The sequence below is a fragment of the Eucalyptus grandis genome, chromosome 8 (assembly GCF_016545825.1).
Source record: "Eucalyptus grandis isolate ANBG69807.140 chromosome 8, ASM1654582v1, whole genome shotgun sequence".
Classification (NCBI taxonomy): Eukaryota; Viridiplantae; Streptophyta; class Magnoliopsida; order Myrtales; family Myrtaceae; genus Eucalyptus; species Eucalyptus grandis.
The window spans coordinates 31,227,240-31,238,116 of record NC_052619.1 but is presented as its reverse complement, the minus strand read 5'-3'; positions in this window follow the sequence as shown (position 1 = coordinate 31,238,116).

The window sequence follows — 10,877 nt, the reverse complement described above, 5'->3', positions numbered from 1 at the left end:
AAATCTTCAAGGCAAAGATAATCGCGGCGAGCTCTAAGTCATGCATCGGATAGTTCAATTAATGAGGTCTCAACTGCCTGGAAGCGTATGCAACAACTCTGCCATGTTGCATCAGCACGCAACCCAATCCCCTGAATGACGCATCACTATAGATCTCGAATCCTCCAGGACCAGATGGAATCGTCAGCACATGTGCGGTAGTCAGCTTTTCCTTCAGCTCTTGGAAACTACGCACGCACTTGTCTGACCATATGAACTTCTCATTTTTCTTCGGGAGCTTTGTCAGAGGTGATGCTATCGATGAGAACCCTTCCACAAACCGTCTGTAATAACCTGTTAACCCCTAGAAAACTTCTGATTTCTGTCACTGATGTAGGTCTCGGCCACTTGATCACGACTTCTATCTTGCTTGGGTCGACAGAGATTCCTTCTCAGGAAATCACATGACCAAAGAACGCAACACGAGTCAACCAAACTCGCATTTGCTAAACTTAGCATACATGTGATGAGTTCTTAAGGTCTGAAGCACTAATCTAAGATGATTCTCATGCTCTTCATCACTTTTCGAATAGACTAAGATGTCATCAACGAACACAATCACAAACTGATGATCCACTTATTCATTGAACGTTCTGTTTGTCAAATCCATGACAGAAACTAGAGTGTTCACCAAGCCAAACGATCTTACAATACTCTCGTAAAGACCATATCAAGTACGAACAGCTGTCTTTTGTACCACCTCATTCCTGGTTCATAACTAACGACTTCATAATCTCAAGTCGACCTTTAAAACATCGATACTCTTTATAACTAGTCACACCATTCATTGATCTTTGGCAAAGAACACTTGTCCTTGATCTTCACCTAATTGAGTTGACGATAGTTGATGCACACTCGCAATAAACCATCTTTCTTCTTCTCACAAACAAAACCGATGTTTCCCAAAAGTGATGCATCGATATACACAAATTCCTCATTCATCAATCTTCACATCTGCATCTTCAATTCTACCACTTTAGACAACAACAGCTGGTAAGAAGTCTTCGAGAGCGGCTCTATCCCGGTGCTATCTCAATTGCAATTTCAATCTTTCTTTCGGCGGTAACCCAAGCAATTCCTTTGGAACCATCTTATAAATTTTCTGTATCACGGCCACCTTCTTCTCATTCTATTTCTTAACCGACACATCCACTACCACTTTGTCAAATCAATCTTGGCAACCTCCGTCTAACAAACGGATTGTCTTTAGCCAACGAGATTAATGAAATCGAAGATTCTTTTCGACTCTTAATAATCTTGCTATTTTTGCAAACTAATAGACTAAACTGGATTATTCCATGACCATGATTCCTTATTACAAGATGCTTTATGAACTCACACTATTCATGTGGCGTCGAACTCACACCTCAGCAACTAGTCAAGCACAAAGCACAACTATTGCTAGTGATTCCCTTCTCTTTCACTTTTACTTCAACAATTTAAGTTCTACGAACTCAGCACAAAACTCTGCTACGTTACTCTGATAAAATCACCTCCAATACATTCTTTCTCTAATCGGTGCAAGATCAATTCTACTCTCATTCCTTTCGCCATCCTAGTGGCATTCTGCCACAGTAGCGATGCCTATGCTACCTTGGACTTCCACTGACAATCCTTCACCTGATGGCCATGCTAGTCATCATCACAACATGTTCTGGTCATACTCGGACACTGGATTTATCCATACTTCCTTCTACAATTCTGACACCTATCTGGTGCATCTTTTATCTTCTATTAGGCGAAAGCATGCACTCTTTCTGGTTGCCCCATTAGTCTGCTAGGATCACTCCCAACCGATATCCCCGATAGCTATACTCCAAACAAATTCGCGTCCTAGGAAGGACATAATGCCGATTTCCATCATCACGTCCGAAAACAACCTGATCCATTTGACTCAGTGCCGACTTGACCACTCCATCCTTCCTCGAGAGTGGAATAGAATGCTTTTCTCTCGACCTCGGTCTTTTCCCTGACCGATTTCCATTTATGCCTGAACTGGATCTATACCTCGACTCGAATGCAATGACTCGCTCCTGGATTACATCTACATCTCCACTCTGGATCTCAGCATGTGAAGCGACAACAGCGGTAATGATAACGACAACAACAGCGGCTTGATCCTGAGCTTGCTGGCTCATCCAATTCCCAAGGAACATTAGCATCAGAACAATCCTATCGAACTTAGGATCATTCGACGCTGCTACACTAGTACCAACCTGCGGTGGTACTCTTACACTCGAGCTGGCCAGAGTTAGCACTCTGCCACAACCACCTCGGGTACTGACTTTAGTCAGTGCATCATCCCGAGTTACAAAGGACATTGTCCTCTTACTAGGAGTTCTTAGCTCCTGATCGCTCATGGTTCAGTCTTTACACTGCAACCCGACTTCCAAACCCACACTGGATTAGAAGGTGAGCGATCCACACACCACAAACAATTTTAGCATTCAGCTAACATAAACATGCACCAGCATGAATTTAAAGGCCTTTCCTACTAACTATCCCATGGTCAACGCTCCTTATCACTCCAATCTTCAACTTCGCTCTGATACCACAAAAAGGGGATGCCACGCCCCGATCCTCGGACGCGCGCACATCCTTCTACTTGGTCGATTTTATAATGCGATATCCCAGGACTATGTATCGCCGACCCTTTCTTTTATTTAAGCACATGCGGAAGCGATTATAAATCCCGGACAATAAAACAATGGGATAGGAAAGTAGGCCATATTTTTCATATTGAAATTCATAACCACACTTTCATTAACAACACAACTCATAGTATAATTACAATACTATTCACAACATACTTGTCTCACACCTATCTCTCGCTAAGACAGATTTACAAAAGGGATGGGATCTCAGTCCACATCCGGGTCATATTCAAGATCCCTCTCTGGATCATCTTCTACTTCAAAATACTTTCTCCCCTTCAGGTTCCTCTTCCTTAGCTTCTCCTCAGGTTCCTGAAATGGTTATTCAATAACCAATGAGACCACGTCTCAGCGAGTCCTACCCCCTACGACTCGATTAGTAAACTAATACACCATCCGGTTGCCTAAGCACAACACGAGTCAGAGGACTTACCTTGGCCTCGGTTCAACCTGCAATTCAAGGTTAAACACAGATATTCAAACAATTCACGACATCCGATCAAGCATTGATCAATCGACTAAGTCGATTACATGTCAATTAGACCCTCTCTGGGTCTTTCCCACTCATACCACGATTTCCCTGTGGTGTACTCATTCACCAAATCACATGTGTTTCTCGGGCGTCGTTTTCGCCAATGACATACCGATCACCGACACCGTGCGTTCTTTAAGGCGCCGTTTTCACCAGTGATAACCTTGATCACCGAACCACGTGTCCTTTCAAGGGCGCCGTTTTCGCCAAGGTGACATCGGCTATAGACAACATCGTGCGTTCTTTAAGGCGCCGTTTTCACCAGTGATATTCCCATAATCACCGAACCACGTTTGTCTATAAGTCATTTACGTGCGTTCTTTAAGGCGCCGTTTTCGCCAAAGGATACTTCCCATCACCGAACCACGTATGTCCAATCATATCGTACCTGATTGGTCTCACCATTCTCCCTACTATATAGCCCATCAACGTACTGGCGCTATATACTCATGCTCGGCCATTACCAATCAAATACTCAATAACAAACATTTAAGGATAAATCCTCAAATTTCACAATTAATTCAATTCCACACAACGTAGAGCTCAAATAAATAAACGGTCTGCACCACGACAATCGCACGAAATTCCGGTCACCGGCCATCCCGGTTGAATTTCCGGAAAAATAATTAATTAAATAAATAAATTTCGAAAATAAATAAATAAACATTAAAAATCCAATTTAGGCCCATATTGCCTGATTGGAGCCCGAAACGGGTCGGGAAAAATCCCGAGATGCATTCAATAAATAACCAAACATTTCTACTTGCTAATAGCTAGGTCTAACCACCTAACATGCATCATTAAGTCACTAAATTAATTGTTCTAACCTAATCTAACCACCTAATTGCACTTAATTAAATCTAACCAACCTTAAGCATAATTAGCAAACTAATAAAGCATTAGTGAGTAAAACTCACTTGATCAAAAGCGGGAATCGAATCACCGCGACGGCGGCCGAAATCGGACTTTCGACGACACCGGCGGACTTGGACCGGGCCTTAAGCTTAGGCCCAACAAATCTCAGTCCAATTGAGATTTGCTCTTGCACTGGAATGGGCTGGACCTGCTGAATTTCTGGACTGAACTAACTGCGCTAGCTGAACTGGGCTTGCTGGTCTTGTGCTGAATTCGGTGGCCCAAAGGACTGAAATTACTGGGCTTCCAATCCAATTGATGCTGGGCTGGAAATGCCTCTGCAGATGGGCTGACGCAAGCTCAACTGGAGATGGGCTTTGCTGGGCGTGGAACCTAGTCTTGGGCTGAAGATACACGGACGACTGGGCTTGGAATTCGGCCGGGCTGCTGGAGATGGCATCACGAAAATGGAACAAAGGGCGTGAGTTGCTGGTTCAACACGGAGGCGTCAGGCGAGAACTCGTCGCTTCGCCGACCGAGTGAAGGGCGCCTGGCAGCTGGATTCGAGCGCGGCTTCAGCTGAAGACGTGAGCTGAGCGAGCAGCAACTTTGGTCTTCGTGCACTGGAGTTTCTTTAATGTTTCGGCAGTCCAAGACTTCGTGGCTTCGCTGGGTCGACGGGCTGGAGAAGATTGAAGACGGAAGCTGCTCGCGGATGGAGAGAAGATGGCGTTCGGTGGAGTCTTCGCAGAGAAGCAACGAACGACAGCAGCTTCCACTTGAGGTTTCGTGGGCTTCTTCGGGCTTGCTTTGCTGGCCGAGATCGCTCGCCAACAAGCGAGGCCATCGAGGAAAGCTCGACCGAAGGGGACCAACGGTAGTGGAGGCTGGCGTGGACGATGGAGCAGCTTCGGTTTCGGTGGATGCTTTGAGCTTCTCGGGTAGCTTGGTGGACGCCCGGAAAATTTTCGAAGGAAGCAAACTGGGTCTTCTTCGATTCTTGTTGGAGGTGTCGCACGCAAGAAAGGATGAAAAGGAGAGAGAAGTAGTTCACGGCAGCAAGATGGAGAGGATGAGGAAGAGGTGGGGGCCTTTTGGCTTGATATTTTACAAAATATCTTACACAAATCAATCTTGGCCATGTAAGAATACTTGGCCTTCAATAGGCCATCAAAACACCCTCTTCTAGAAGACCAAGTGGTCCAAAGGTTGTGGCTTAGTGGGGTAAACGAAATTTGGCACAAGCCCTCCTCAATTGGACATTGAACTTGCTCGATTTAAATTCATTTGACCTCTACAAAAATCAATTGGCACTTCAATGCCTCAATTGACAATTCTCCTCATCCAACAATCCTTCACGCTTCTCAATTTCACAATCGAAAACCACCTTCGGCATTTTCTGCACTAAAACAACCCGGCGACGACTTTTTCCCAAAAAGTGTCAGTTGTCAGAAAAATCTTCTGAGACTGAGTCGATGCTCCTAAAATTTATTGTGACATGGCCAAAACTTCAATTTCTGAAATCGGACTCGAATTGGCGGTTAATTTTCATTCGGTGCGTTTTTAGTGTGACCTAGACTATTGGGTAGTTTTCAGAACTTTTTAAGGCAAATGACCCGTGGTCGATTTTCTTCGAGCCACTATAAACCCACTCGACTCAATGGCGACTCTTGATTGTCGTGAAAATCTCGAGGATTCAATTACGGACACAGGGTACCAAAACAATAAGAAATCGGTCTAGTGCCGGTCAACGAGAATTTTCTAATTTAGTGGTGTCACCCACGATTAGCCACACATCTCAGTCGAACCGACCTATCTCTGATCTCTAATCGATTTTATACTGCGCCGCAATGGCCTCTAAAGATAGACACGGTCAAGAAGCCGATTCCTGATCGAGTTCTCAAGTCTATTGCCTTAAAATTCCTTAATAATTTCCCCAGCTAGTCTAGTTATCTCGAGAGTGATCGGCTCTGAGAATAACCCTATAGACGCGTCAATGAAATGCCCGATTAATTCAGTAGAAGACAGGGTTGAAAATTTGGGATGTCACAATTTTAGCTCCCCGATAGATTCTGGAAGCGGCAGCATATTCTTGCAATTGGATAAAACCAAATCGCTGAGATTCTTTAACTTTCCAATAGAATAAGGGAGAACGGAGATCCCCGGGGAATTCATCAATGATACTTGCTCCCTCATAAATTCCATACGCTGTAGCATTTTCTCGCAATTAGATAAAAACAAATTGTTGTGATTCTTTAACTTTTCAACGGAATAAGGGAGAACGGAAATCCCTGAGTAGTTTAAATCCAACTTCACCAATGATTCTAGCTCCCTGATAGATTCCGGAAGCTATAGCATATTCTTGCAATTAGATAAAATCAAATGATTGAGATTCTTTAACTTTCCAACGGAATAAGGGAGAATAGAAATCCCCGAGTAGTTTAAATCCAAGTTCACCACTGATTCTAACTCCTCGATAGATTCCGGAAGCTGCAGCATATTCTTGCAATGAGGTAAACACAAATGGTTGAGATTCTTTAACTTTCCAATGGAATAAGGGAGAACAGAGAGCCCGAGAAATTTAAATCCAACTCCACCAATGATTCTAGCTTCCCGATAGATTCCAGAAGCTTCAACATATTCTTACATATAGATAAAAGTAAATGCTTGAGATTTTTTAACCTTCCAATGGAATCAGGGATAACACAAATCTTTGAGAGTGTCAAATCCAATTTGACCAATGATTCTATTTCCCTTATAGAATCCGGAAGCTCACAAAGATTTTTGCAATTAGACAAAACCAAATGCTTGAGATTCAACCTTCCAATAGAGTGAGGAATTTGGTTGACATTAGAATGACCTTCAACTTCAAACTTCGTCAAATATTTTAGATTGCCTAGTGTCTCGAGAAGCTTGAACAAGTTACCGTTGCATGGCATATTAATTTCTGTCAAGCATTCTAGAGAGCCAATTTCTTCGGGCAACCCTTCAAGTGATGTACATCCTTTAATATTCAAAGTACTTAGTAGTTTTAGCTTAGCCATTTAGTTATCAATGGTAGAAAAATTCTCACACCCTTTTAGAATCAATTTCTCCAAATTGCCAAACTCGGAAAAATTGGGTGTTTTGGTTAAACAATGGCGGTCCATCAAATTTAGAACTTTCAATTTTTTAACCATCTGCGGTGGAAAAACAAAGCAGATTACATGCTGTCAAAAAGTATTGAGACGATGAAGATCAATCAATTGATACAATTTGGAGCGAACATGAGTGAGGTGTGTTGGTACCTTGATTTGCCTCCATCCACCCCAGTCGTAGGTGATGTTAGTTTCCGAAAGGTCAAGCACAACCAAATTCTCTAGGCAAAGAGTCGTAGCTGAAATATCCTGTGGGCAATTATGCCAAGAAAGCCATCTTAGATTAGGACGAACATTTTTGAAGTCGCCTACGAAATTCAATTTTTGCCCTCCAAAGAACCTCAGGTTTGGCAAATATGCTATTTCTTTAGATGTTAAGTCATGACTAATACCCAAACTGAGAGCATGTACAGCTCCTTTTTCCTGCTAGTAGCAGCAGGGAACACAGATGAGTATGCAACATAGGAAGCAAAAAACTAATGCAAAGTAGTCAACAATATCAATAGTTTTTCTTTGACCCCAAACTAATTAAATCAAAGGCGTATAGTAACAAGATAATTAGTGTTCTTCTCAACTTGAAAATAAGACAAACTAAGCATGTTCGAAATGTATATTTGGTGTTGATTCCTCTATCTTTTAATATACTAAACACCTTTACGAGGAAGCAAAGAATCCATTTTCATGCTCACTGAAACAAGAAATGAAGAATTCCAACTAACCAACTGGAGCGTGCACTTTCTTCTCATTTCACATGAGTAAGGCATGAAAACATGTACTTCCTCACGACCTAATTATTCTGAGATAATAACAAGTAACGGTAATTAGGTATAAACTCTAAATTGATTCCATCCTACATCAGTCTCTCCCACCGAAAAGAACTTTGCCAATGGCGAGTTTTCCTATGCATCTCTTTTCTTGATTTGGCCTATCTTTCCATAAGTTCATAATAAACATGTAGATTAGCATTAAAAAAGACATATAGGTCGTGAGGAAATATTTTCACACAGACAAGTGGCTAGCACGAGATCTAAATGGTACGATACGTGCTCTTGACTGTAGTATTCTGAGGATTAGGCGACCGTTAGGACTTTGCCCGTAGATCTTTGACTCACCAACTCTTGCAAAACTTGAGCATGGTGCACTCATGTCTTTGACTTTTGGTCAGGATCAGATTCGCGTGAACCAATATACATGATGGAAGAATCTCATATACGATGTCATCAGTACATTCTGCCAGATACTAAATAATGCTAGACGGATATTGCTCTGATACCAACTGGTGAAGAACAGATCTAGATGGAGAAGAAGAATAATGAGTGGAAGAGTAGAGAAGGTGCAAGTCCACGATGCGGGTAAAATGGCAGGCCTAGTTTTGATATTGCCTCTTCTCTTTGACTGAAGTTACGGACCGAGGATCACCTAAGGGCATGCATGACAAAATTTCTATTTCTTTATTTCTTTATAAAATGTTCCCTAAAACAGGTTTGAAACAAAAATTCGTTTGGTGATGCAATTTCATTATTTTATTTGTGGAACATATTTCTATTTCAGAAATAGATTTGAAACAGAAATCAGAAGTTAAAATTTTTTAGCTTTTCTATTTTTAGAACAAAAGTGAGAAATGAAAACTTTTTTCATCATTCACTCTTGCTCGCCGGCCCGCCCACTGGCCCACCCTCCACCCATGAGATGCCGGATGCCTGCCACCGACCGTGTCCGACTTCAAGCTTTTGGTGTTCAGAAATAGAAATTTTGAGTCATTATCAAATGCGTTTTTTTTTTTTTTTTTTTTTTTTTTGCTTAGAGACTCAATCCAAGGAATAGAAATTGATTTGTGTTCTAGAAATTTTGTCACGCACGCCCTAAATGTCTCACACTCTCTAGTTAATGTGCGTGAATATTACCAAAAAAGCCTTAAATCTATTGTAATTGTGTCAAATCAGTTCTAAACATTTTCTCTTTTTTTTTGCCAATTGAGTTGTAAAAGTTTTGCATTTGTGCCAATTTAGTCAATCTAGTCATTTTTTGTTGGAAATTGCTAATGCGAATACCAACTATTCTATGTGACGTGATTGGCCCTAATGTGGACACTTTTAATAATATTATTACAAATTTTCTACTTTTTTATTTTTTTTTTATTTTCTTTCAGTTTTTTTTCCTTCCCTTCTTCCTCTAGCTAGTCGCTAGTGGCCAATGTGGTTGAGGTTGACCTCGTCAACCTTGCCTTTGAGCGGTCGCGAGGTTCGGTGACTCGCTAGAGGAAGAAGGGAAGAAAAAAAAAAAAAGAGAAAGAAAAGAAAAAATAAAAATTTGAAAAAAATATTAAAATATTATTAAAAATTGTTCACTTCAATGCCGATCACGCCACATAAGACAATTAGCATCCACGTTAATAATTTTTAGCCAGAATTGGTCGGATGAATTGAATTGGCACAAATACAAAATGTTTAAGACTTAATTAGGAAAAATAAAAGTTTAGGACTTACTTGGCACAATTGCAATAAGTTAATCACTTTTTTTTTTTTTTTAATAATTTTCCCCTCACAGTAAGACAAGGGTGCAAATTAGTGGGACATAATAATTGATTTTTTCAATACATTATAAAATCATTCTTTATTATACCGAACTTTTTAATATAAACTTATGGGCGCATGATATTAAATTCTTGTGACAAAACATGAAGCAATGAAGCGAATTATTGAGGAAATTGGTATATGTAGTAATTAATTATAAGCATGTGGATAGAGTCTAACTAAATACTTTAATTGTTTTCGGAGGAATTTTTTCATCAATCTAGATTTAACTTATTTAGGTGAATCAGTTCCTTACTCAAAAGTAAAAGAATTATGTGTATTAGCTTTTGGCCAACATGCGATCATGTATTCATTTTATAAACATCAAATTATAGGCGATTAAAATGAGTATCTTGATTTATTGCATCCAGCTTTTAAAGTAGGATTTAACATATTCCTTACGGAGCATCTAAAACCATTAGACTACCATTTCCAATCGTGTTTTAATTTTTTGATTTTTTAAAATGGTATCATACCCCATTAACATTTGAAATGTCTAAGTTGGTAATCCCAACTATCCCATTGCACGCTCTTCGCACGGGATCACTGCCGTCTCTTCTAAGTGTAACTCCAATTACAACCTCATCAAATTGCAGGAAAAACTCTCCAACATACGCACCATGTATTTAATTTATTCACATGCAAATTACTTGTAACATTATTGTTTGGTGATTTGTAATGATTAACAACCCCAACCAAAAGAAAAATTTCATAGCTATATCATATAGGATAATCGCAACATTTGTGAACTTGAATTTAAAATCGATGCGAGAAAAATATTTTTGAGAGAATTATAATTTTGGTGGTATCATGTAATGTAAATTTACATTGAGTAAACCCACGGCGTTTCTCTTAAATTAAATGTACTTCTTCCAATATTTTTTGAGAGCTTTTATAGTATCTTTCTTTCTGCTTTTCATTTTCTATTTTTTTTTTTGGGAACAGATTTAAAATTATTACAGTCCTTTCACATTTTATATTATCTTTTTTTTTTTTTCCTTTCAAAAAGATATCTTTGCTTTCTGTGCTACAATAACTTAAACTCCCATTTTAGCAAAAAAGACAGGCGTACCATTTTGAAGCTTTT